General features: G+C 42.0%; 1 pseudogene across 1 annotated transcript; it reads right to left on the bottom strand.

The window, feature by feature from the left end:
* Positions 1-173: 173 nt before the first annotated feature.
* LOC146171695 (uncharacterized) lies at positions 174-24,752 on the bottom strand (annotated as a pseudogene). Its single transcript, XR_014702780.1, has 9 exons — positions 24,651-24,752; positions 22,401-22,452; positions 18,206-18,332; positions 17,710-17,851; positions 16,269-16,390; positions 13,608-13,718; positions 8,224-8,418; positions 5,704-5,853; positions 174-1,894 (listed from the first exon to the last, which is right to left on the bottom strand). The product of XR_014702780.1 is annotated as an uncharacterized LOC146171695 (transcript).
* Positions 24,753-25,773: the final 1,021 nt, after the last annotated feature.

The raw sequence follows: 25,773 nt of genomic DNA, 5'->3' as shown, positions 1-25,773 counted from the left end.
CACCCACACACAAGCTTGTTAAGCAGTAGGTTGCAAGTTACTATGGCTGTCTTCTCATATACCCATATACAACATAGCATAAAATTTTCATCTCCAGTACCTACATAAGATGGACACGTACCTTAGAACATAAGGCAAGTTTTTTTAAATTTCATATGCATACTATTTATTTATTTATTTATTTCCTCAAAGCATGTTCACATATACATAGCCTTGCTGTTGCAACAGTGTAGCATACTGTGGTCTGATCGTCGATGTACACTGCTGAAGAGAGACAAATTTCACATACGTGCAGCTTTGCTGAAAATCTCTTGCACTGCAGTATGTTGTTAACATTCTCAACAAATCCAATTTATTAGCTTTAGATCATTCAGGAAAGAAATGTACAAACTGGTGTGCATACAATAAGAGAATGGCAGTTACTCATTGTATACACAAGCAACAGCATTATGTCATTGCAATAGACCTTGATAGCATCCAAGGCATCATCTAAAGGTCTCCAAAACTGCTACATCAGATTCAAATTCAGAGATCTAGATAAGCAGGTTATCACAAAAAAGTGAAGTCATGCATAGGTATCGACAAGAACTGAATCTGGGAAACGTAAAATACGCTGTATGCCTTGCAGCTTTAATTTCAGTGTTTCAGAGGATTTGTTAGCATTGCTTACACACCATCATGGTACAATAGTTTAACTTCACCCTGAAACACATACTTCTTGCAGAACATGCACAGAAGAAACCATTTCTGTTAGGATTGCTGTGCTGGCTGGTTGTCACATCTTTGTGGGCCATGTCAGAAAAACCATAGTGTGTAATGCCCCATAGTCCCACCAGGCCGAACACATCATCCTTAGCTTTTTCTATGGCTCTGGAGCAAGGAAGATTGACCTACTTCAAGATTTTTTTTTAATTTTGTTTCTGTAAGCTAGGACTGCAAATGTTGCAAATCGGCCAACTTGTATTCAGAGGAGACTAGAATGGGGAAACATACAAGCATTGTCAAGTTACTGAGAAATACTTAAAATTAACCTGTTAGCTGCAGGAGAGTCAGGTGTAAAAACATGAATGAATTTACCGGCCTCCTCGTTTACTCCGTTAATGTACAGTGTACCTTCATGAATAACCAAAAATAAAAAAATTGAATGTAACATTCAATATCTGGTGAAAATGGACCCATTGTAGCAATTTTATACAGCATTAAGTTTTCTTCAGATAGGCACTCTATGCAGTGCACGACACGAGCATGTATTGCAGTTTGAACTTGATGAAAACAATGTTTACTGCACAGCACGAGAGTGTGTTAGGTTTACATGGGATGTAATGACTGTGACAATAGTATAGTTTGATCTTTTTGTTCTGGCCCGGGTTTGAAACCCAGTCTTAGTATTTTTTATCTGTTGACTGTTCGTGCAAACACGCTCTGCCAATACACTCTGTCTACAATTCCTGTCCACACCACTCACAAGACAAGAAATGCATTAAAAATGTCAGAGACAAGAACTCCCACTATGGTGACCATGTACACGCCTATATTCAAACATTTTTTTAATTGTGAGCACATTGTCATGAATAAAAGCCAGGCTGTCTAAACTGATATTACAAAAGCACATTTTTTTGCTTCAGAATGCTTATGGTGTAAGTTTTGTGGATTGCATCGCAGTGCATAAGGACAAGGCACTAGAGGTCGCAAGATGATTGCAGTACATATCGTGACAAAAAAAACTTTCATGATTATTTCGCACACACATATTACTAGGCTTCTGAAAAAAAAAAAAACTTCAAAGTGTAAAAGCAGCTGCAGTACCAGTGAAGGGCAGTGATGTTGCATGCCTGGTTGTCTCCAGGGTGCTTTCACTTATAATGCTATAATCTTCGGGCATGCCTGTGAAAGACTTGAAAAAACATCAGGCTAATTTCAGTGAAATATAGCTGAAAAACAGCATCACAGATACTTTGCACTATATTCGAACAAAAAGTGGCTCACACAAGGTATTATTGCACACTGCATGTTGCATGGCTCCCATCATGCTGCCTCCTTCAGATTGAGCATGGAATACAAGAATGCCGGCTTCACTTCATTTGCACCTGGTTTAACATACCATTGTTTGTGCGTAGCCAAACGCAGCAAGCCAACATGTTCTGCACTGTCTTGCACCTTATGATGCCTTTGTCATTGGCAAATAATGTAAACAATGTGTACGCTGTCAAATCCAGATATATATATTGAGCACTAAGGGGATCGTGAAATAGTTCGATATACCAATAATTAGCTTCTTTGTAACGAAGAAGTGTATATATGATGCAACCACACTTCGAGGGCCGTGGGTTCCAGGCTCGCACCACGTGCCACGTTGGGGCTCACATCGCTGCCGCAGGTGGTGCTTTGGAAGAAGCCATTACTGATCATAAGGGGTCGAATTCTGTTGCTGATACATTCTAAATGCAACAATATCTAAATTAAAATTGGATACAGTTGATTTTTGGTGTTGCTTTCAGCAAAGCCACTTCCATTTTCAGTCAGCATAGTTCAATATATCTCATGTTGTGTTAATGGGAGTTTGATAAACCTGAACAACATACAGTAAAAGCTCGTTAATTCAAACTCGAAGGGGCCGAGAAAATTGTTTGAATTAAGCGGAGTTCGAATTAACAGTCGGGCACTGGAATGAGCGCCATCGTGGCCCACCGTGCTGGCCGAGCCCACATGTTTACCATGAGTAAAGAGGGCTAGGCGCTACTGCACGTTTACGGGGGGCGATTCCGATAATTTTTGCAATCGAGCCACAACGGTGAATGAACGGGACTAATCGGTCAGTCATACGCTGCAAACAAGAACCGGAATGCATTCGTGTGAGTAGCAAGCTTCGAAACATGTTTATTTACACGGAAAAATAATCGGTAATGTGCGTTTGCTTGCGTTTCTTGAGCCGCGACTCCACAAGCATCGACTGCAGCTTGTCCAAGAGTTCCAGCGCAGGATCCGAATTCTCATCGGCAGAGAAGTATCGTGCAGCGAGATCGAGAGCCGACGCTACTTCACATGCACTAGAAGGTGGCACCGGATCGTCGCCTTCGTCGGACTCTTCATCGCTTTCAGCCATGTTCGCCACCTGTGAGCCCTGTGGAGCACATGCAGCTGCGATTATATCCTCATCACTCAAGGGCCCAGACGTCTCCACACCGTTGTCAACGTTAACGTAGGCTTCAAAGGCGACACCCTTCGACAAAGCCGCATAGCCATGGTCGAACATGACGGAGTCATCACCAGACGAAGCCTCCGCTACCTCTGCGCTGCATGCTTCTGGGGCATCACCGAAGCCACACTTGCAGAAACAATTTTTTATAGTTTCCGGCTTGACGGTATTCCACGATGATGCCAGCATGTGGACAGCTCCAAGCAAATCGATGTCATACGACTTGCCACTCTCCAAACGAAGAAGTCTCTCTAGGAGGTGGCGCCTTTATAGCGTTTTTAAGTTCTGAATAACTCCAAGATCCATAGGCTGGAGCACAGAAGTCGTGTTTTTAGGCAAAAATGCCAAGCGGATTGCTGTCAGTCCACTCACGTCACAATGAGCTGTACAGTTGTCCACGAACATGAGAACATTCCTGTTCTGTGCAGCAAATTTCCTGTCTAGCTTGCCCAGCCAGTCAGTGAAAATTTCCCGTGTCATCACGACTTTTTGTTTGCAGTGTAATCAACAGGAAGCGTCTTGATGCCTTTAAAACAGCAAGGCTTCTCTGCCTTGCCAATCACCAGCAAGCGGCACTGTTCCGTGCCCGTCGCATTTGCGCACATCATGACGGTGATTCTTTCTTTGCTTCGCTTTCCGCCAGCACAAGTGTCACCTTTGTAAGTGACGGTCTTGTTGGGGAGCAATTTGAAATACAGCGCCGTCTCGTCAGCATTAAATACATCGCTGAGCGCATAATCAGCGAGGAGTTCCTTCAGTTCACTGGAGACCCACTGTTCACACGTTTCCTTGTCGACTTCAGCTGACTCCCCACAAACGCTTCTAAATGTCAGCCCGTGACGCGCCTTGAAATGCGACAGCCAGCCTTCCGATGCACCGAACTCGCTGATGCCCATTTGGCTGGCAAAGACTGCAGCCTTTGCAGCAATTATGGGCCCGTTCCGGCTGCGAACTTCTTTTATCCATGCCATTACGGCACTCTCCACTTCGGGATGGGCCGACGTCCGTAGCCTTTTGCGAGAGGGCTCCATAATGTCTATACGAAAGGCAGCACTGATCGATTCCTTGTTCCTGAGATACGTTGACAGCGTGCTCTTCTTGATGTCATACTTTTTGGCTATATCCGTCTTGGATAGGACACCACGTTCCACCTCACTCAAAATCTCCATTTTCGTCTTGAGGTCCTTTGCCGTGTATTTACCACGGTTTGCCATGGCTGTCACAATCAATGAGTCATCGCTGTAAAAGCGGTGAGGAAACAAAAACGGTAAAACTTGGACCACCGCGGCACGAACAAATGAACGACACCGACAACTGTGTTGTGCACACAACGTGACCGCAGGACAAAAAGAAAAAAGGCTTGTCAAAAGCACACCCAGCAACCGCGGCGCAGCCAAAACCTGCAACGGCTTGCGCCGGACCGTTGGTGTCATGGAGGATGGTTGGTGTGATGGAGCCTGGCGGCACCCGGCAGCGAAAACCTGCTACAGCATGCACCGGAATGTTCGCTGTGACTGTCAAGTGTGCACCTCGTCTAGCGCGCGCGGGCAGATTTGAAAGATTTCGTTTTTTGAGTCTTTAGTAATCTTTCTGCGCATTGTACACGGTATGGGCCGACTTCTGTCTGCGAGGAGTTGTGTAAGCCACGGGCTCCTAGTTCGAATTAACCGTTGTGGATACTGGCATGTTCGAATTATCGGGCGTTTTCTCCTATTGAAATACATAGGGCCATGCTGGGACCCGAGCGTCAGTTCGAATTAACCACACGTTCAAATTAACCAAGTTCGAATTAACGAGGTTTTACTGTATGCTTTTGCATGAGATTTGGAAAAGGGTATTCAGACAGCCCAATACAAGCAATAATTTGACATATCTAAGTTTGATACATGCGGGATTGACAGTAGTCAACATTCAATGTCAAACATCCATTTGGACTGTCTAGGAATTTAAGCAGCTTGCTCACAAAAATAGTAGACACCATGGGAAATGCACTGCTAGTACTTGCAATAACAGACCTAAGGGCTAGAATGTTTTGATGCTTTTTCTCTATGGAAAAAAAAGCTATCCTTAAATAAGGCATCAGTGACCAACTTATGCTATAAATTTGGGCAACAAACAAATGCAGTAAAATTTATAATGAATGAATTGTATAATGTGAGCTATTAAATAATTTTGATAATAAAATCTTATCAAAGGACAACTTTTATTGTGTAAAATTTATTTTGGATAAGTATTTATCCTCTGGCAGAGGATGAACATATTAGTACTCTGCGAATAAGTGTGCTTAAGTTTGCAAAATGCAATTTCCGTCAGTACTGGGCCAAAGTCAAATGTGTCACTGCAAAGGAGAAAAGAGGGCAAACGAAATGTACTGCAATAGGTCCAGCCATGCAAGTTTCTCATTTTCTCCACTTTGCTCATGACATACCTTAGCTCTGTAGCAGGAAGCCAATATATATGAATTAAGGGTTATTTTGTGTACTAGCAGTGCACAAGAAACAATGTACCCTTGAAATGCAGGCTATGGTGGCTTAAGTGGATTACAGCACTTCATAGGAGCAGACTTCAGAGAGCCCCTCATGGTCCATGACAAAGCTGAAGGCCAAGGGGTCCGTGATGTAGTGCTGCTGAACCAACTTGAACACCATGATCCCAGTCTGTACAAAAAATGGCAGTGGAAGGCAATGGAGAGAATTGAATACTACTGTCAATTTCCTTAGCAACTAAGGTTATAGAAAACATGCAGTTCGGATTTTCCAAGATAAATGCTAATGGAGTGCAGTTGTAAAGGCATCAATCCCTTTTGTAATATTTTGGACATGATCCAACAATGGAAAACTTCATCCATAGTCAACTGCTCAAAAAATATTGAAATCTATGACACCACTGGGGGTGTAGACAACACTGGGTTTAACAATGGGCGAGATTGTGGACGAACGGCAGCCAATTACTCTGTCTGATCACTATGTGCCAACTACAATAAAACTTAGAATAGAAAGATAAATGAGTAGACTGGGACTTTGTCTTAGCAAAGTTGAGGTGCTTGAGGACATATAGTTGATTCTCATGCTGCATTATTTGGGTTTTAATGCCTTCTCTCTCAACAAGACCAGTAGATTTTTAAAAGCAGAAATACAACTCATCAAAAAATTGGGCCTGACAATATTTGCAGTCCCCCAGTGCTAAGTGGCAGTTTCGTGGCCGAATATATTGTTGGTATGGCATCGATATGCATTGACAACTTTTCAGTCTGTATGCAGGATGCTACTTGCACTATGTTGGCAGAATGGCTATGATGGAGGTAAAATGATTTATTCTGTGTATGTTTGTTATAGTTGCGACCCGTAACAGGCTTTGTATGGCACTAATTGATCGATTGAAGGCACTTCAATGGGTGGAGGGATTGAGTCCACTGAAGTGGTGTATCTGCGAATATTCACTATGAGACTGCATTTAAAAATGACTGCTCTCTTAATAGCAATACATGTAGTCCAATGCTCCAAGCTGCAGCGTGACAAGGAGTTCTCATTGCAACGTGCCAGTGGCACTTTCATTCTCTGAACACTCCTTAGGAACAGCAAGCAGCATTCAACAAGGAATGTGGCACGTTCGCTCAGAGCAGGTGTCTCTGGATTACACACACCCAGTACTCTTATGGGCCTCGAAATATGCCAAGAGCTGTACAGTCGGCTTCTTTTACAGTGTTTGACGTGGCACACGTATAGGGTGTGTTGCGTGCATAAATCAGAAAAGTCACTCCTGAGAGGGTGAGGAACACAAACTTTTGCAGCTGCTGCCATGTCGCGCATGTGTGAGAGTAATATCTGTATATAAATAAATAAAATACCTGCTACAACTTGCGTGTAAAATTACTGCCCTGGGGCCATCTAATACCAAGAAATTTGGCAACATATATAGTCGTCGAGTAATCCTGGATCAGAATTCCTGCCTTCCTTTGCTCGCCTTGATTTTCCTCTCTATCCAAAATAACTGCCTCCGCCCTCCTCCTCCTAAACTTAATTTCGACAGTATGGATACTACATACATAGCCATAACCCATGAAATATCATGCATGCTTTCAAGCATGCCCTTTATTTAAATGGAAGTAAGCGTTACTGTTGTCCATGTGAGCTGCAGTACAGACAGTTCTGCTGTGCAAGACCAAGAATGTATATTTTTGCACTGCAAAACACATGCACCAAGCTTAGTGTGAGCATCGCTGCATGTAAAGCCTAGCACTAGCACTACGCAGCTGAAACCTTTCACTGATGACATGCGAGGTTCTGGAAATGAATGGCTTTTGCACAGGCAGCCACAGGTGGCATTTTAGATTTTGTTGTGTCTGCTCGACCGCATGTCAGTATTCAACGCTCGGGAATCAGGACGTTGGATGGTTCTGCTTCAGCAATCTGAGAAGGTATCCGAGAAGAGCTACACACACCGCACCGAGCCACACGCAAGAAAGGTCAATGTGTTCTCACTTTTTGTGCGTCGGCCACTTCTTTAATGCATGCATTGAGGGGCATGCTTATTTCACACATGCAGTGGACTTAATTGCACAATAATCTCTTTTACAAGCTTCATATCCCGTGGTGCGGCCACCGACTGCTTGTTTGTTTTGTTAGTTTTTTTCTGTGTGCTTGAGCTGTTCTCTGTATATAAGCCTGTTTAGTTCTCAAATGCCATTACTATGCTTATCCCTATGAGTGTGATCTAATTGTCTAACACTGTTTTGGTTCAGTGTTCATTTATTTGTAATCATTTCTGTGGATGCAAGTGCAGTTGCCTTGCGCGCTTTAAAATTTTAAATCCTCATGCCAAGCTTGTACAACGGGCGAAAAGAACATGAACCACAAGGAGGCATATCTACCAGTTCTCACAGTTTTCACTGGTTCTGCTATGCCAGCCAGACGCATATGAAATACTATCGCACAATGCCACCACATTATAATCTTCGTGGCATCTGCTGCTTTGCCACTCTTTAGTTATTTCTCTTATTCTATACTCTTCAAGCAGTGTACACCTACCTGAATTCCCTTCAGCGAGTCCTCGAGGCTAGGGACAGTGAGAAGGATGGCACCTTCCTTGATGGTGCACCTTAGGAACTGCCACAGTGTAACCTGCTCTGCCTCTGGTGTGAAGAATTCAAACACATTGTCGAGAATCACCACATCAGATTCGGAAACGATATCTGGCACACTGAGCACGTTGGCATTGATGACATGCATAGGGAGATTACCAGCAAATGTTGAGAACTATGTGCAGTGTTTCTTTGAATAAAGGGTAGTGAAAGCCACATTCAAACTAAAGCCAACAATATCTCTTGGAACAATATATATCATATACAGTTGAACCCCTCTATAACGAAAGCCCTCAAGAACGAAATTCTCATGACAACGAAAAATTCTGGCGCCCCCGGCGAACTCCCATAGGGTTCAATGCATTTGTCCCCTCTCAACAGCGAAGGGTTTTTAAAAAGCAGTCCCGCATTAACGAAAGTTTGAGGTAGTGATCTGCAACATTTTTTCGGCACATCAGCCAGTCGGGAACATAGAATGGGTGAAACTGCAGCAGCACACTCATCCGACAAGTCGAGCCCGTTCATTTCACCTGCCAACAAGCACCGGCGCAGCCATTTTTGTTTACTTTCGGTTGGTTCGGTAATGATGATGATAGCAAAGCATTTTTTTTTTTTTGCCCGCTAAAAGCGGCTTTTTGCTAGCCTGTCTGTTGGCCACTACGCATGTATGTGACGTTTCACGCCACGTGACGACACCGCCGGCCAACCGGGGAAGAGCAAGGAACCTCCTTTTTTTTTTCTTTTCGCTAGTGCGCCGACCACGCGACCACGCTATCTCGCCGATCTCGCCATCCGCCTTGTGCCGCTCGCGACTTGCCTGTGTACAGTGTTTTTTGTTGTTGTTTTTTTTACTGTCGGAAACATGCCGCCTCCTGTAAAGAAGCGCAAGTTTTTGACGCTGCAGGAAAAGGCTGCAATTATCGCCGAAGCTGAAAAAGGCAGGAAGAAGACTGATATTGCGGAGGAGTTCGGTATCCCGTGCAGCTCGCTTTCTATGATTCTGAAATCAAGGAATGGCATCATGGCGGCACTCCAGAACGGCGTGCGCGCTCAGCGCCGGTCTACGAAGACATGGACAAAGCCGTATTTCAGTGGTTCCTGGACAAGAGAGCGAACAAGGTGCCTTTGTCCGGAAGCCTCCTGCAGCAAAAGGCGATTGACTACGCGTGCATTCTGGGGCACAACAACTTTAAGGTGAGTGCCGGATGGCTAAGTCGATTTAAAGCGCGGCACTGCATCGTCGCCAAAGTGTTGTCGGGGGAGTGTGCGAGCGTAGACGCTGAAGCAGCATCTTCCTGGATGGAGAAAAGTTACGAAGGCATAATGGACGAGTACGAGCCCTCCGAAATTTATAATGCGGACGAAACGGGCTTCTTCTATGAAATGTTGCCTTCAAAAACGCTAGACCTGAAAGGAAAAAAATGCCATGGCGGCAAGCTGAGCAAAAAGTGGGTCACCATTCTTTTATGCTCAAACATGGATGGATCTGACAAGCGTCCCCTCCTCGTGATCGGCCGGAGCAAGACTCCACGGTGTTTTAAACGTAACCGAAAGCTTCCGGTCCAGTACACTGCAAACCAAAAAGCTTGGATGACGCGCACAATATTCACAAGCTGGCTGGAAGCCTTTGATACGGACATGCGAAAGCAGGGCAGATCTGTCTGCCTTTTTTTGGACAACTGCAGTGCGCACCACATTGAAGACGTCGCCCTGACGAGCATCCGCTTGATTTTTTTCCCCGCGAACTGCACATCCGTTATCCAGCCTCTTGATCAGGGGGTTATCAAAAGTGTGAAGTCTGCATACCGAAGAAGGCTCATACAGCGGATGTTGCTAAACATTGAAATGAAGCGACCGACGGAAATTGACCTCTTCATGGCGCTAGAGATGCTTGCCGGCGCGTGGATTGCTACTTCGGCCACGCTTGTCCAGAACTGCTTCAGGCACGCCGGTTTCGCAGCTGGTCAGCACGCCTTGGCAGAACCGGAAGCTGCAAGCGGTGACGATCTGCAGCCACTAACCGAAGCATGGAACGCGCTTCGCAGTGTAGATACAATGGTGCCAGAGGCTGTTGAACTGGAGGACTTTTTGTGTGCGGACTCCGACTTGATCGTGCACGAGGAATTCAGCGACGACGCTATTATTGACAGTGTGCGCAAAGGAAATGAGGCGAGTGACGACAAAGATAGCGAAAACCAAGCACAAGGTAAGCAAGTAAGCTCGCGTGATGTGCTTGATGCATTCGATGTGATCCGGACTTTTCTCGGCGACCACGACGACGACGAAGCTATGCATAGCTTATCAAGCTGCGAAGCCAGAGTCGTCAAGCTCCTGCACAGCAATGTCAAGCAGAGCAAAATAAGCGACTTTTTTAATTAAATCTTGGTTCTGGAAGGTAATGGGTGTGCTTATTTGTCCATTTTCGTGACAGCGAAATTCTCGCGACAACGAAAAGGTTTTCCTTCCTTGGCGGTTTCGTTATTGCGGGGTTCGACTGTATAACAATGGACAGCCATGGCCCCTTCAGTTTTTCAAGTTCTTTGTGGTAAAATTAATAGCCTTTAATAATTCTGCCATGGCACATTATCGGTTATAAAAGTTAAATCTGGTCACTGAGAGCCAACCTTAAAAGAACAAAAAAGTATGAAAACACCACAACCTTGCATGCCGCAATGGCGCAGAGGAGGAGATAAGACTGCTGAGACTTTCTTAACTCTCTTTCAGTGAAGCAGTCCTTTACTAAAGTTTGCGAGAGTGTGCCCCTTGTAGAAAATGCACCAGGTGGCCTGCTCCGATGCATCACTCCACAGCTGCATTTCCTTTCTGCCATCATCATTTCCTCTTTCGTACAACTTCATTTAAATTCCCGCTAAAACTTTCTTCCAAAAAGCTAGCTTCATACAGAATGCCAGCGACAACAAGGTCTGCAAAGCTCCAACCAATGTAATGGTGACAGCCGCATATCGAAACTTTAAAAAGTTTTGCATGTTGGCAGTGCAGTCATAGAAAATGTAGATTTCGCCAATAAGGAGATCCTATCAACTATCACCAGAATTGACAGCAACGGCAGCTGACAACGACGATGAACAGTAACCTCTGCAAAAGACTCCTTACAAACAAGACTGCCTATGGGGACTTCGGTTTTGCTAAAGGTCTCTTCACTTGAATATGTACAGTAGCTAGCCACTCTGAAGGGAGATGTGAGCCATACATACTGCATACCAGTCAAAGCTGGTTAATACAAATTTATTTCCAGCAAAGAAATGAATATTGTAAGCTACTTTCCTATCATGTAATGCTTGGAGGTTTGTCATTTCCTTGTTTTTGGCACAACCTGGCATAACAATTACCGGTTATAACAGTGATATTTTCTTGGCACCCCGTTACTGTTATAAGTGGCTCATATTATACAAATATTCCTCAGTATCAATAACCATGCGCCGGATTCGGGCAAGAGCAGCTCTGACTCCGGTGCATCATCGGTGGTGTTCACCGGAATTGTGTGATGTAAATACTTGTTGTGGACTTGCAGTTATGGCTTCTATGAGACAACGCTTCTGAAGAGAAGTAGGCTTGTGGTAGGACCTTGAATGTGGATATTGCAAGTGGACTCTGGATAATCGCTTCATCAGAAACTTTTACGAATTTTGAAGTGAGACCAGTCTACAATCCTTCTTCCATCGTTCTCCCACATTCTTCCTCCCTTTCTCATTATGCCTAGTGGCAAAAATCTCCAAGAAATAATAAAAAGAACTGGTGGTTGCATGCCATAACACTGTCAGTCTGCTTCATTTAAATATTTAATAAGATTTTTCTGCTAGGGCATATCATACGCTTGAATAACGTTGCAGCATTAAAACGGTTGTCTAAGTTGAAAGAATAAAAAAAAAATCTTGGGCACATTTAAGGTCCGTTATTATACATAGGACAGTGTTAATGGCTTTAGAGAAGAGGAAAAGCACAAGAGAGAAGAAAGAGAAGTGGGAGAGTGGGAGGCAATGACCAAGTATGAATCAGAAAAGTAAATGACTGAGAATGATTTAGCAGAAATAAATGAGCAAAAATTACTAAGCCAAATTAAAGATGACAAAGCATGGAACAGAGAAATTAAATATGATTAAAATAATTTTTTGATAGAGGCAAAAAGTAAGGCACCTATGTACTATAGATATCAGTGCTTATAAAATACCTCCCGGTGGCCGAAATTTCTGGAGCCCTCCATTAACACATCCTTACAGCCTGGATTGCTTTCAGACATTAGCCACCACAAACCAAAAGAAACTACATATCCCTTTGCAAAATAGACAAAAATACTGCCCATGGATGGCATAGGGTTAGCAAAAGCGAAGAGTCGATTAATATTGCCAAAAGGCACCAGATATGTACAACAGTAGGGTTAGTAAAAGTGAAGAGTCAATTATGTTGCCAAATTGTTTTAATAAATGTACTATTGGGGGCAAAAGTCTCTAGACTGCATGTCTGCCGATTTAGGACTAGAAGCATGACGTAAACAAATTATCACCTTATTTCGCTAGCACATATGAAAGAACTAAATAAAGTCCAACTTTCACACGGACAAGTATGGTCTGCAGCTACTGGTCAGTATGAAAGTTATGCGTTTTGGTTGCAGTCTGTGTGATCCAGCCGACTTTTGTTCCCGATAGTACTCTTCTTTTACAACATAATGGAGTAGGAAAGGCCATATTTACACAGTGTTAATCCAATTCATTGCTTCAAGATTTCTCGCATTTTGGCCTCCACCAACATGTGCTCTTGGTGAATTTTGGGGGCTGTTAATCTCTGCTGATTTTACCGAGCTTGCCTTGTCACTGTCGCGATTTTCTGTTTTCTTCCATTTTTTTTCTTTTTTCTTTATCTCTCGCTTTCTACCTTGGAGTGTGTTTACAGTTCTTCTGCGTGAGGAAGAACCAAAAGAACCTTCAGTATTGTTAGCCAGCACTGCATTCCCCCCTATTCTTGTCTAATGCATTTGTCTGTTCTTGCACTGTTGTTCACAAGATGGATGTGGTGGCTAGAATCTGAGCTTGCTACACTGTAATCTGCAGTAAATGCCTTGGCCAGAGTATCAGGCTAAAAAAAATTGTCTTTAATGGTGAAATGGAATGCCAAATCAGCACTAATTAACAACAGAAGCTCGCTACAGTAAATATTTAGATAGTAAAAACATGGGTATGGTGAAGTGCAATAACCTTATTTTGCCTTCTGCAGACTGTTGTTGTATCTTCTGATTTGTGTGGGAGTAGAACATATAAAACAGGCAAGCAAATAAAATTAAATGATGAGAGTACTAGTAGCACAAACTGTACTTACCTTAATCCTGTCATCCATGTGAAAATGCTTGATCGCAGCTTCCTGAATCTGACAAAGGTCAGAATTCATCTCAACACCAATTGTTAGATTATCTGGTGTGAATGCATGTGCCTGAAAGTACAAAAAAAAATGATTAGAGTTATACATCAAAGAAATAGCCACATGTACTAAAATATTAGATAAGAATAATATAACTTGCATCATTACAGTTTCCTGGCAATTGTTCACAAACACAGACAAATCTCAATGAAAGCAGTAAGCCATTCTTGTTCTTAAAAGAATGAACTAATAAGTTTTCTGCTTTTGAAATGATGCTGAAATAAACTGCCAGCAAGGAAATAAAGCATTAGCTGCTAGTGTACAGTCAGGGACAAAGGTTTGTGGGACGTGAGTTCACAGAAAAATATATATTTCTGCGTGACTTGGCAAACATAATGAATGAAATCTGCTGGATCATGAGGGGACATGCACACCCCATTCAGGCAAAAAATATCACAAGAGAAATACATTAATGTTTCTTCCCAAATTTGCATCTCGTAAACTTTTGTCCCTGAAAAAAAAAATTTTCGGGACACATTTCTAAATTAATTGCAGCCCCCTCCTCCCCCCCAAAAAAAAACAGCACCAGGTATGTGGCTGGAAGTGGAGAGATCAGAATGATGGAGGAACTACAGAACACACTACAAGAGCTGGCTTTGAGAGTAGGAACTGTGCTCACATAAATACCATAAGTAAGGGCTATTGAAATGAAGTCGTTTTCATTTACCTTTTGTTCATGCTCAGAAAAAAGGCTACAGTTCCAACTGCTCTCTCAAAGTGAAAAAAACATAAATTAAAATGGCTTATGTTTTATGCCAAAGCAAAAGGTGTTGACAATTTCAGAATTTGATTGAAGCTGCAATAAATAATGTGAATAGCAATGACATGAGAAGCGACATGGCTTGGCATGTGCTGTGTGTCCTGGGTTTTGCTTGGCGATTTTAGTTTTGTAGACTATGTAAATATTTTGTCACGATACAAAATACAACAAAGGGACTGAATAAAACTGTATGCCATTAACTAAACTCAACGAATGCTTGATAGTGAAAACGACAACTAAATTAGTGTGACAAAAAAAATGCAATAATACAATGCTGCTTCTCTGCTCACCATGCTACCCGAAAACCAGAAGATCTGCAATATTTACTTCTTTGTTATGCCTTCTTACTTCCCAAAACCACTGCATCTACTAAATTGCTGCAAATGCCTTACACTGATTACATGAAATCAATATTCACTTATGTTATGATAAAAGTTCAAAACAATTTGACCTGCGCTCTTAGAAACTGCTAGCTTTGATTTGAGTGTGTTGCAATTTTCGCTTTCAGCCAGGCTTAAGTAGTTTTTTCTGCCTGCTTAACATGTAACTGTAAAGTATGAAAGGCAGCTGAAAAGGTTGTGTTCAACAAAATATAAAAAATACTAGTGCGATATCACTATAGAATGTCTCAAGGCACATTACCAGCTTGACTGTGACGTGTTTTATACTAAGCCTTAGTGTATAACACACAACCTGAGATGATACATTTGCCACCTTGACACAAACATGCAGCAAACTAATGCTCTCATAATGGTGCTGATATTTCCTGCAGATAAGGGTGTAAGATGGGAACTTCTATGTCCCATAAAGTAGAAAATTTAAACCAGATGGGACGAAGTGAGAAGCTTTGCCTAAGCACTGTGCTGGAAGTTGGTTATTTGGCGGCAATTGTTTCAAGTCTTCCCTACTGCCCTGCCTGTCCAGGCCTGGCTGCTTCAAAACAAAAACTGGATGGGGGAATGGTATGGGAAGAATTTCATCAATTCAGAGACAATGGTGCATTGATTTTTACTAATGCCAGAACCCAAGACAGGAATGAAGACAAGAACATGCCTTTTCCTTTGCAAATCTCCTGCCTGCTAACAAGTTATCATTACACCCATAAGATCAGTGCATCCACTTTTGTGATGATGCAGAATACACTCCCTCTAGCAAGAGCTATGGTGTGGTTATGGCCAGAACAGTATGCAGTAATGAAATATTATGAAAACACTTTCTAGGAGACAGCAAGTTACATTAGGGATATGGTTTGGTTTGGTTTATGGGTTTCAACATCCAAAGCAATTAAAGCTAATGAGAGACGTTATAATGGAGGGCTCTGAAAAATTCAACCACCAGGGGTTCTTTTAAGGTGCCCCAACATCGCACAGCAGATGGCCGAGATTCGATCCCACATCTCCGGGCACAGCTGTCAAGTGTCTTAACCACAGTACCATCACGATGGGGACATAGGGATATTTTTTTTTAGCAGACAAATCATGAACTTAAGATCAATGAAAAAAATTTAGGCTAGTTGGTATGAATTCATAAATTACAAGATGCAGCAAAGCATGTTATGTTTACATTCCTTCCTAAAGCCAAAGAGAAATTCAAGTAAGCATCGGTAGAGTATTTTTTTCTCTGTGTCTGTCCACACTGCTGCGCTCTTGTAAGCTGCTAGTTGAGATCATATTTGTAAGAACTCCACTCATTTCCTTTTTTTCTCTCTTTAAGCTCATTTCGTTTCCCTCATAGTTGTGTTGTGCTACATGATAGTGCAGCTTATTTAGAAGTGCGCTATCGAAAACGCCACAAAAACTCGCAGCATAGAGCATGACACCCAGTCTGGAGCCAACATCAAGGACGGACTTGTCCTTCAAGTAGGGTATCATCTCCCTGAATATGAATGCAGCCCTACGTGCAGAGGAAGAGTGTGAAATGAAGGCTGTAAGAGGTGAGAAAAAAGAAGCATTGTAAGTAGCATGTACATGAAATAATATTAAACAAAGTAATAAAACTACGACAACGATAATTTGATAATTATTAACACTGCCTGGCTCTCATACAGAGCAACTGCTGTTTTTTTTTTAAATCCTAGGATTTTACTCAAGCTATATACCAAACATCACTGCCAGGCCGCTTTTTGTTTCAGTGCAAACTAATTTTAGATTTTCTGTTTCATGACCTCAATTTGGACGACTTCTACAGACAACCTTGCATTGCATGCTATCAATATCCACCCTGCCCTCGCTGAGGGAAAACATTTTTAGCTTGATATCGTCATTCAAAAAAAAAAAAATATCGACACTAACTTAAAGAAGTCAGTTTAGCTGAGCAATGAATCTACTTTCATACTACATCAACTGGTATACTTTGACTTAAAGCAATCTAAAAACGTTAGTGGTTCTATATTTCTTTTAGCACTGCTGTGTATGAGAAAACAACAAGTGGATTAGAGCCCTACTGTCATGTGTCTAGAGCCGCGTGTCCTGTGTCTTCTCTTGTGTGTGTTTCCTGTTAGCTTTATTCGAGTTGCAATGTACCAATTTCAAGTTTTGTTAGAGCATTATCCTTGCTATTTTACACCTACTCTGCCTGGCAGACCATTCTGTTTTTTTTTTTCAGAATATTTTCGACAGCATCTTCTATTCTCCATCTATTACATATCTTTTTCTGTTACCCATAGTTAAATTTGTAACTCTACCTTTCCCATTAGGTAGAACAAAAGGAAGATGGTTCGCTCGGTATGAAAAAGAACTGAACAAGGGTAAATGGGGTACGCCTCAGTTCGCAGATGAGCCAACGTTTCGACAAGTGGACTTGTCTTCGTCTGGGCATGACGAAGACAAGTCCACTTGTCGAAACGTTGGCTCATCTGCGAAATGAGGCCTACCCCATTTACCCTTTCCCATTAGTAGCTTGAAACAGAGCAATGACACGTTTACAAAAAAACAAACCAAAAAATTTAGGTCATGTATGCAATGCAAAAAGCTACAAGGCAGGCTGGTGTTTTAGAAAATAAAAATAACATACTTTTTGGTAGCTCTAACAATAGTGCCAAGCTGACGAGCAAAAAAAAAAGATCTATGTGTTAAAACCCTACGTGCAGGTGAATGCAGTTTATTGAACTAACTGTGCTGCTTTTGCATGTTGTGAAGAATTAACACCACTGTGCTAATGTATCATGAAATGAACATTATTTTTTTTTCTTATGACAAAGCAGACACCATTTCAATAATCAAAACGTGTTGCTTAGTTACTTACTGAGAGGTGCAATGTCACGTGAACCGCAAGTTTTGCAATAGCTGCGGCTAAGTTTTCCTTCTTCAACCAATTAATCGATGGCATTGTCATTGTCAAGAAATGCATCAACATGCACAGTTGTAGCAAGATCGCAGTCCACATTCTGCAAGACAAAGTGTGTTTTGAAAGACAACACATCACTTTGATAACCTAATGAAGGAAGCTCAATCATGAACAACCTGAATATAAAGTAACAAAGGCTTCCACAGCACACATCCTTTTGATTTCTTCAAATTTATTTTTTATGATATGAACAGCTCAGCTGAAATAGTTCCCTCGTAGGACAGCTTGAAGAAAAACAGATCTTTATTGCTATGCCACACTTAGGATATGCAGAGCACTTAATTGTCAGCTGCAGTCAACTTCAAGAAGACTGTGATTATTTCTCTTCATTTTATAGAGTACATCGAAGTTGCACCCTGCATTGAGAAAATTAAAGGGTAAAATCAATTCTTACCTCGCCCTTTTTTGGCACAATATATGTTTTCAGATGGAAGAACTGCATTTCCTGGAACGATCGTCCTGAGGTAGCTTGCAATCTGTCAGCTTATGGTGAGCTTCGACTACCTGGTGTCCTGAACAGTCTGCACATTGAAGGGAGGAAACAAAGATCAGCGTTAAGTGTGCAATAAGCTTTACTGAGCCGATAGTATGTACAGGACAACTAAAGAATGTGATTAGCACCACATACATGCCTACAGCCTACCAAACACCCCAATAATAATACTGAGAGATGCGATGTCTCGTTATCTTTATTCTATCCTTTCAGGCAGGTATTAAATTTCATAAGCACTGCAACGTGGCAATTAAATTTTTTATTGTAGTAAGCTGTGGTGGCCATTAGACACTGGCAATGCTCAGAAAGGCACATTAGGTGATTTCAAAGGGTATTCATGCATAAAACACGACTTCCACACATAAAACAAATTTTATTCACTGATCAAACTTTGGGAAAATGTGTAATTGCAACACCAGTTAATGAAGTTGGCAGTTACAAGCAAGTACAGATGGAAATAAGCACACTATGCTAAGCAAAGTACATTGATTTTACTGAAATTTATGCAACTTGTTTCCTCATTTGTTTCCCTAAGCAAGTACTCCCGTGCCATAAGGTAGGCTTTCTAGATCCACAGTATGAACTCTGAAGAGTGTGCGGGGTCTGTTTGGCCACGGAGTTCATCAAATTTTTCCTGCGCCTACTCGAGGTTCATCGCGTAAGTTTAGAGCCACCCCGCCCAACTTGTGACAAGAAATTTCATGTGTCACCCAACCATTGTTTCTTAGCACAATCAGTTTATGATGCATCTATGAGCACTTATGAAATTATTCTGAGCTCACTAGCTTCAAGCTCAAGGCACGATCGGAAAACTGTAAATGCTGATTATGTAGGCATTGAGCCTGTACATGTGTATCCACACACTCGCTTGCATCCGCTTACATCCACTCTACATTCCGCTGCAAGCAGCTGCCACCAAAAACTATACTCCCTGCCAAAAACTAAAAATCATGCTCGGTACATCCTACTGCAGACGGGAGACTCTTAACGCAGGTTCTACCATGCGAACCACGTGACCATACAATTGCTTTTATTTGTTTTTATTTGCTTTTGAACATGCAGTGCCATCTCGTTGCCTAACATTATACTACACGTTTAAAATGTTTTTTTTTTTCTTCAAACCTCGTCGCAGCATCTCGTCTATAGGCAAAGGGGTAGGGCGAAATACCACTTGGTCTATTCTGGCCGAGGCCGTGACTGCGGCATGTAAAATTTTCTCTTCACCTCAACAGGTTTAGTGTATCTCTTGGGAAAAAAAGTGGTTTAGTGTTTTTGTGCGTGTGTTGTATGAAGACCCAAGTCACCCAAGTTGTGACTCGTGATGACTTATGTCGTAGGGGTGCACGTTGCAGCACTGTGTGCATGTTTTCCTTTCATTTTCGAACATGCATGGCTAGAGTTGAATTAAGCGCGAAGTGAACCATGCTGGCATGCCATGTCAAGAATGTGAATGTAATTAGATCATAGAGATCGGAGTGGCCATAAGCATTTGGGATCGGTCGTGCTGTTGCTTCCCTCTCCATCATCGCAGTTTGGCTGCTTTCGTTCGTCCCTTGGAATTGTGTTCGCTTTCATTTTGATGCCGACCTTGTGCTTATGCTTTGCCACAGCTGCCTGTGCAGTAGTTTAATTGCAAACAAATAAAAGAATACCGCTTGTGTGAACCTTGCAGCTATTTCAGGTCGCTGCTATATATTTCAACGAGGTCAGTAGCGACAAGAGAACACCGTGAGAAATGCCGTGCTCCAAACACTCCAGTCGGATTTGCAGTATGTTGCAGCGTGCAGATTTGTTGCATACAGATAGAGGAAAGAGCGTGCACCTGTATGATCTCTTGCCGTTTCCTGTCCGCATTCCTGTACTATGTGCGCAATTAATAATTCATCATCACCAACAGTATTATGCCCACTGCAAGTTGAAGGCCTCTCCCATATTATTTCAACTACCCCAGTCCTGTGCTAGTTTTTACTGTCTAGGTCATCAGTCATTCTTAGCCATTCATCCCATGAGTTACTTAGCAAGGCAATGTCATCAGCAAATTGCAGATTATCAAGGTATTTTGTGTCAACCCTTATCCCTAACTGCTCCCATTCCAAGTCTCTGAATACTTCATTTAAGCAAGCTGTAAATAGTACTGGAGAGATTTTGCCTCTTTGCCTATCGCCTTTTCTTATGGGGATTTTATTACTTTCTTTATGCAGAACTATAGTTGCTATGTAGCCACTATAGATATCTTCGAGTACTTTCACATATGGCTAATCTATGCACTGATTTCACAATGCCTCCATGACTACGGAGGTTTTGAGTGTCAAATGCTTTTTCGTAGTCAACGAATGCCATGTATACTGGCTGGTTATACTCTGAGCATTTTTCTATTACCCAATTTATAGTATAGATAATATCTACAGTAGAGTCTTCGCCGAAAATCGGCTTGATCCTTTGGTTGATTGAAGCCTAAGGTCGCCCTGGTACTATTAGCAATTACCCTAATGAATACCTTCTAAGAATAGTAAGCCAACTGGTCTATATAATTTTTCAAGCCATTTGCGTCCCTTTTCTTTTGAATTAACATATTTGCATTCTTCCACAATTCCAGTATCATCGATGTCACCAAGCATTTTGTATATAGGGTGGTCAGTTTTTCTAGCACAATATGACAAATTTATAATTACCTGATCCTGCCCAGTTGCCTTTCCCCTTTTCATATTATAATTACAAGCATATAATTTTGCCACTTCCACTAGTATCATTCACTACTATTAATAGAAAATTCCATGATGTGAGCAGGAGAAATGAAGGTGAACACACTCTACAGGCTTTTTAATGAAAGCAAACAAAACAAATGAGCACTGCATTGCCTATATTGTGCCATTTTATATCAGGTGTTTAGGTTTATTGCTGGTGGTAGTACAACCTTCACTACATGTGGGATCACTAATAATATGGAATCACGGTACAAGAACGAAGCATAGTGAATTATGTAGCAGTGGAAGTACTAAAAATCTTGGCGAATGCTTAAGTTCATCCTAAGAGTATGAATAGCACTAAAAAGTCCATACACACTCTTCTTATTTCCATCACATTCTGCTTCCTGAGCAAGTCAAATAAATGCTGCTTTATGGCATAAGGTTAGTGTGTCTGACTGCCAACCCAATGATCAGAGGTTCAATTCCCCTGCTTGACAACCCAATTTCCTTTTTTATGACTGACTCTTAATGCTGCTACTCAACCAATCCAAATTTTAGTCACACTGACTCCGACTTTTGCACCAAATGGGACCTTTAATGTAGTCGCATCAAAAGCAAAGGCGTCTATGTTGAGAACCGCGGAAGGCCGAAATTATTCGGAGGCCTTCACTACAGCATCGCTCATAGCCCGAGTTGCTTTGAGATGTTAAATTTCGTAAACCGTACTGAAAAGCTATAGCCAATCTTTATTTTGAGAAGATGTGCGCACGACTTGGTACTGCATGGCTGGTACAGCTGGACATCACACGACACTCCATTAGGCAATGGATACTTATTGCACTTTATAATCTCGTTCATATGTTTTCAAGGTTAAGCCACTGCTGTAACCAGGTGTAGATTTTCATAGCTACTGAACTGTTAGCATGGCTGTGCTCACCACTGGTGCTGCCCGTTTTTTCCTGGAATCTCTGCGGCCACACTTAATACAGATGTCTACGATGAATTATCCCACTTTATACCATATGCCACTATCGCATCTTGGCCGCTTCATGCACAACTACATAACTAACAAAAAGGATCTAGCTTATAGTCAACTGATACCACAGCAGTTTTTTATGAAGTTGGGATCCTTGAAGACCTAGCAGGTCTAGGGGAGAGCCTGCATTTTGAAGGGCTTCACTGTAATTTCTTCACCATTTGCATTGTAGCGACCTTAGTGGCATTCATGGCAGACACGTCGAGGAAGAGAAAGTGCCACTGCTGCTTTTGCACATCTCAGAAAGCTTGGAGCTGCCATTTCATTGCTCAGGCTCTCTTTACAACAAATAAATGTGGCAATGTCTCCCCTCGGAGTGTCACATTTCAATCAGAAGGTTCCCATCAAAAGGTGGTGTGTTTGAATGACATACTCTCAAAGAAACGTGGTGGTCCGAGGCGAGGTGACTGCCCCACATTTACTTGCTGAAGAAGTGGGCACCAGTGATGAAGGGGCAGTGCTAAAGTACAAATTAATTTCAATACCTTGATAAGAGTTCAGAGATGCACAAGGTACAAAGGTGTTTTGTCTTCCTTCATGCACGTATCATGAATGCTGCATGAGCCACAGCAAAATATATCTGTACATCCAAGTTCATTTACAACAAAGTTGTGAGGGCCATATTTAGTGCCATGCTACATGACTGTTGGGCCACACATGGCCTCCAGTATGGCCAACACTGCATTTTAAGAGAAGTGCACTTTGGAAAGGCTGTGAGTTGTTTGGAATATATGCTGAACTTTCTCAGGGCAGGTTTGTCAAGCAGATCTGTATAGATCCTCACACAGAGCAAGAAAAATGTCCTCTGGACTGCTTCATACCGATTTCATTGCTGCTTTCACCATGCTAGCTCCAAGTGCACAGAGCAGTCAAGCGAACAATATGACAACATCCAGTGAACACTAGCTGGGCAAGTGTATACTGCAGAGAATAAAAGTATCTATATGGTCAGCCTCATCTTCATTATCAATTTCGATAAATGGTTCAGCAGCAGGTTCGAAGTCATAAGGACTGCATCACTGTGCTTCTCAGAGAAACTGTAAATGCCTGTTTTTTAGTCTGTAGACATCAGATTTTGCTGAAACTTGTGCCATGAAGCACTGCTCAGCCTAAACTTTATGCTCCAAAACCAAAGTGCAGTTAGAACCACTGCACAGTAGCATGAATCATTTTTAAATATTGAATAAAAGGTGAGTTTGCATGCACATAGTCATGTTTAGTTTGGTTTGCGGGGTTTGATGTCCCAAAGTAACTCAGGCTATGAGAGACGCTGTAGTGGAGGACTCGGGAAATTTTGACCACCTGGGGTTCTTTAACGTGCATTGACATCACAGAGCACAAGGGTGCCTTGCCTTTTGCCTCTACCGCAAAGCAGCCACCAAGGCTGAGATTTGATCCCGCATCCTTGGAAACAGTAGTCAAACGCTGTAGCCACTATGTCACCCTGGTGGGGTACATAGTCATGTATACATGCAGAAAACGTGACAAGCGCAAAAGAAGGAATTGTGATGTTTGCAACTTCTGGATCTTCTGAGGCCTTGAAATGAAAACAATAAAGTGAGAGACGAAACACACCTGTTAAATTAAAAGATGATCAGGATGGGGTTCCAAGTAAATGGTGATGCACAGAGGTACTACCAAATGCACAAAATGAAGTCAGTCCGCAATGTGCCCTGCACTTCACCAAAATATGAGCTCCCATGTTCAAACAAAAATTTCACGGGCCATGACCTTAGCTTCACCCTGAGCAATACATTTACTTCTTCCGATAGTTTCAATGCAACTTATACACTCTTTATAAAGAGCTACATTAATAAAAAAATAATGACGGTTTAACTCAGTTAATCACGGAATATTGTGCAGCACAAGGGCCTTTTGACAGGATTGTATTTGCTTTCTCAATTATTAAACATTATTTTGCTTTGTTAATCAGGCCACCATGCTTCCAGACCACACACTGCATGTGCTTCACAGGTACAGTCTAAAGTAATGCTTTTAGTAGTGATGGTATTGGATACAAATCACACTTTGCACGAAAGCCTGAGCATTGCTTCTGCACACGGTGCATCATGTGCCCCTTGTTGAACACAACCAGTTCCGTTGAATGCATCAAAGTTCACTGACGTTCTGTAATTGGTTTACAGGAACGGAAAAGTACAGTATCTGTCACATTCATTTCTGTGGACATCTGAAGTCTATCAGAAAGGTCAAATCGGCTTCAGACATCGGGTTTTTGTGAGAATGTGGGTAGTAGTACTACAGATTAACAACTGCTAAAATAGCTAAATTTGAGCAGGCATAACAACAAAAAAGGTCTGAGACAGAAATGTTTTGAGCGTTAATGGGTTCCATCTGCAGCTTATTTTGCAGATCCTCATTCAGTTACCTGGACTTTGCTACTCGCTTAGTTACTAACTCCTTAATTTGTGCCTCTATTACCTCAAACAAACTCACTAGCGTACTCCATTGAAAATTCTGTGAAAAGCCACCCAAATTAGATACTTACGAAGACCTGCTTTGACCAAGCCATACAGACATGCCTGCATGGCTTAGGAGCAATGTGTCTTACTCCTCGTCCAAGAGTTCTGTAAGGTTCGATTCCCATCTCGCATGAGAAGCCCACGGTGGGCAGCGGCTGTGATATCATGTGGTGTCGTGACCTCAGATAACCCACCAACCGTGTCACCAACCTGGTGACATGGCCCCCACCTATCGTTGGGGCCATGTCACCTGTCAACTACTACCTGCCAGAGCCAGGCCAGTAATTTTTCTCACAACACCAACAACAGCAGATTGTCTGCACAACTATGCCTTTAACAATATTGCAATAAAATGTGCCCCTGGTAGAAGACTCTACACTCAAGGCATGTGGGAAGTGAGGAATTTTTTAAATAAGACCACGTCCAACAAATCTACATAAAGTTCTCCAGGTGCATTGCACTGTGCATACAGGCTTTGCTGCCAAATAGCAGCTATGGTTACAACATCTAATCGGAAGCCTTCAATGAAATGTGTGAAGGTTCTGGGAAGATAGATTTAGATATAATAGTAGAAACAGAATTCATTCATGAAAAAGCTCAGAAGGAAGACAGTGTAACCAAACAGAACTGATCTACATGTGACAGTCTAATACCACAGTTGGGATGCAATAATGCCAATGACATTACAAAGGTAATGAAAACAACAAAGTAGCACCAAACAGCTGTCAACATTGTAGAAAAAAGCTATGTGCATAATTATTATAGTACCCACTTTTTCTCACACTCCAGGCCTAATTAAGGAGGTTGGAATTGTTGGCTCAAAATCCCTGCATAGTTCTTCACTTTTGTTCAGACTAAGGTGATATTAAAAAAATGCAGCACACTGATTAATCTGACCTGGTTGGATGAAATTTATGGACATACTCTACTCGGGAAACAGTGAGGTATAGTGATGAGACACTGCATGTTGAGACAAATGAGGGACAAGGGACATACACTTGCCGTGTGTCTTTTTTTCAACTTGGTGTTTGTCACTGTCACTTAACCATTAAAAAAACACACAAACATTTAAGCATTTTCAAGTAACATTTAGTGCTCTTTCTTTGCAATACTCATTCTTATACGTACCAATTTAAAACACTGTTATAGATAAAGAAGGCTCGAAAAACACATTTTATTGCAAAAAGAGCAACAAAAAATGTCATCTCAGAATCCAAACAACCTGGCTTTTTATATACAAGACACTTAGGTTAACGCTGGATGAAA

This window comes from Amblyomma maculatum, unplaced genomic scaffold (assembly GCF_055883805.1).
Source record: "Amblyomma maculatum isolate TAMU_Amacu unplaced genomic scaffold, ASM5588380v1 scaffold_18, whole genome shotgun sequence".
Classification (NCBI taxonomy): Eukaryota; Metazoa; Arthropoda; class Arachnida; order Ixodida; family Ixodidae; genus Amblyomma; species Amblyomma maculatum.
Note: the sequence above shows the minus strand (reverse complement) of the source record. Positions and strands in the feature narration are given on the sequence as shown.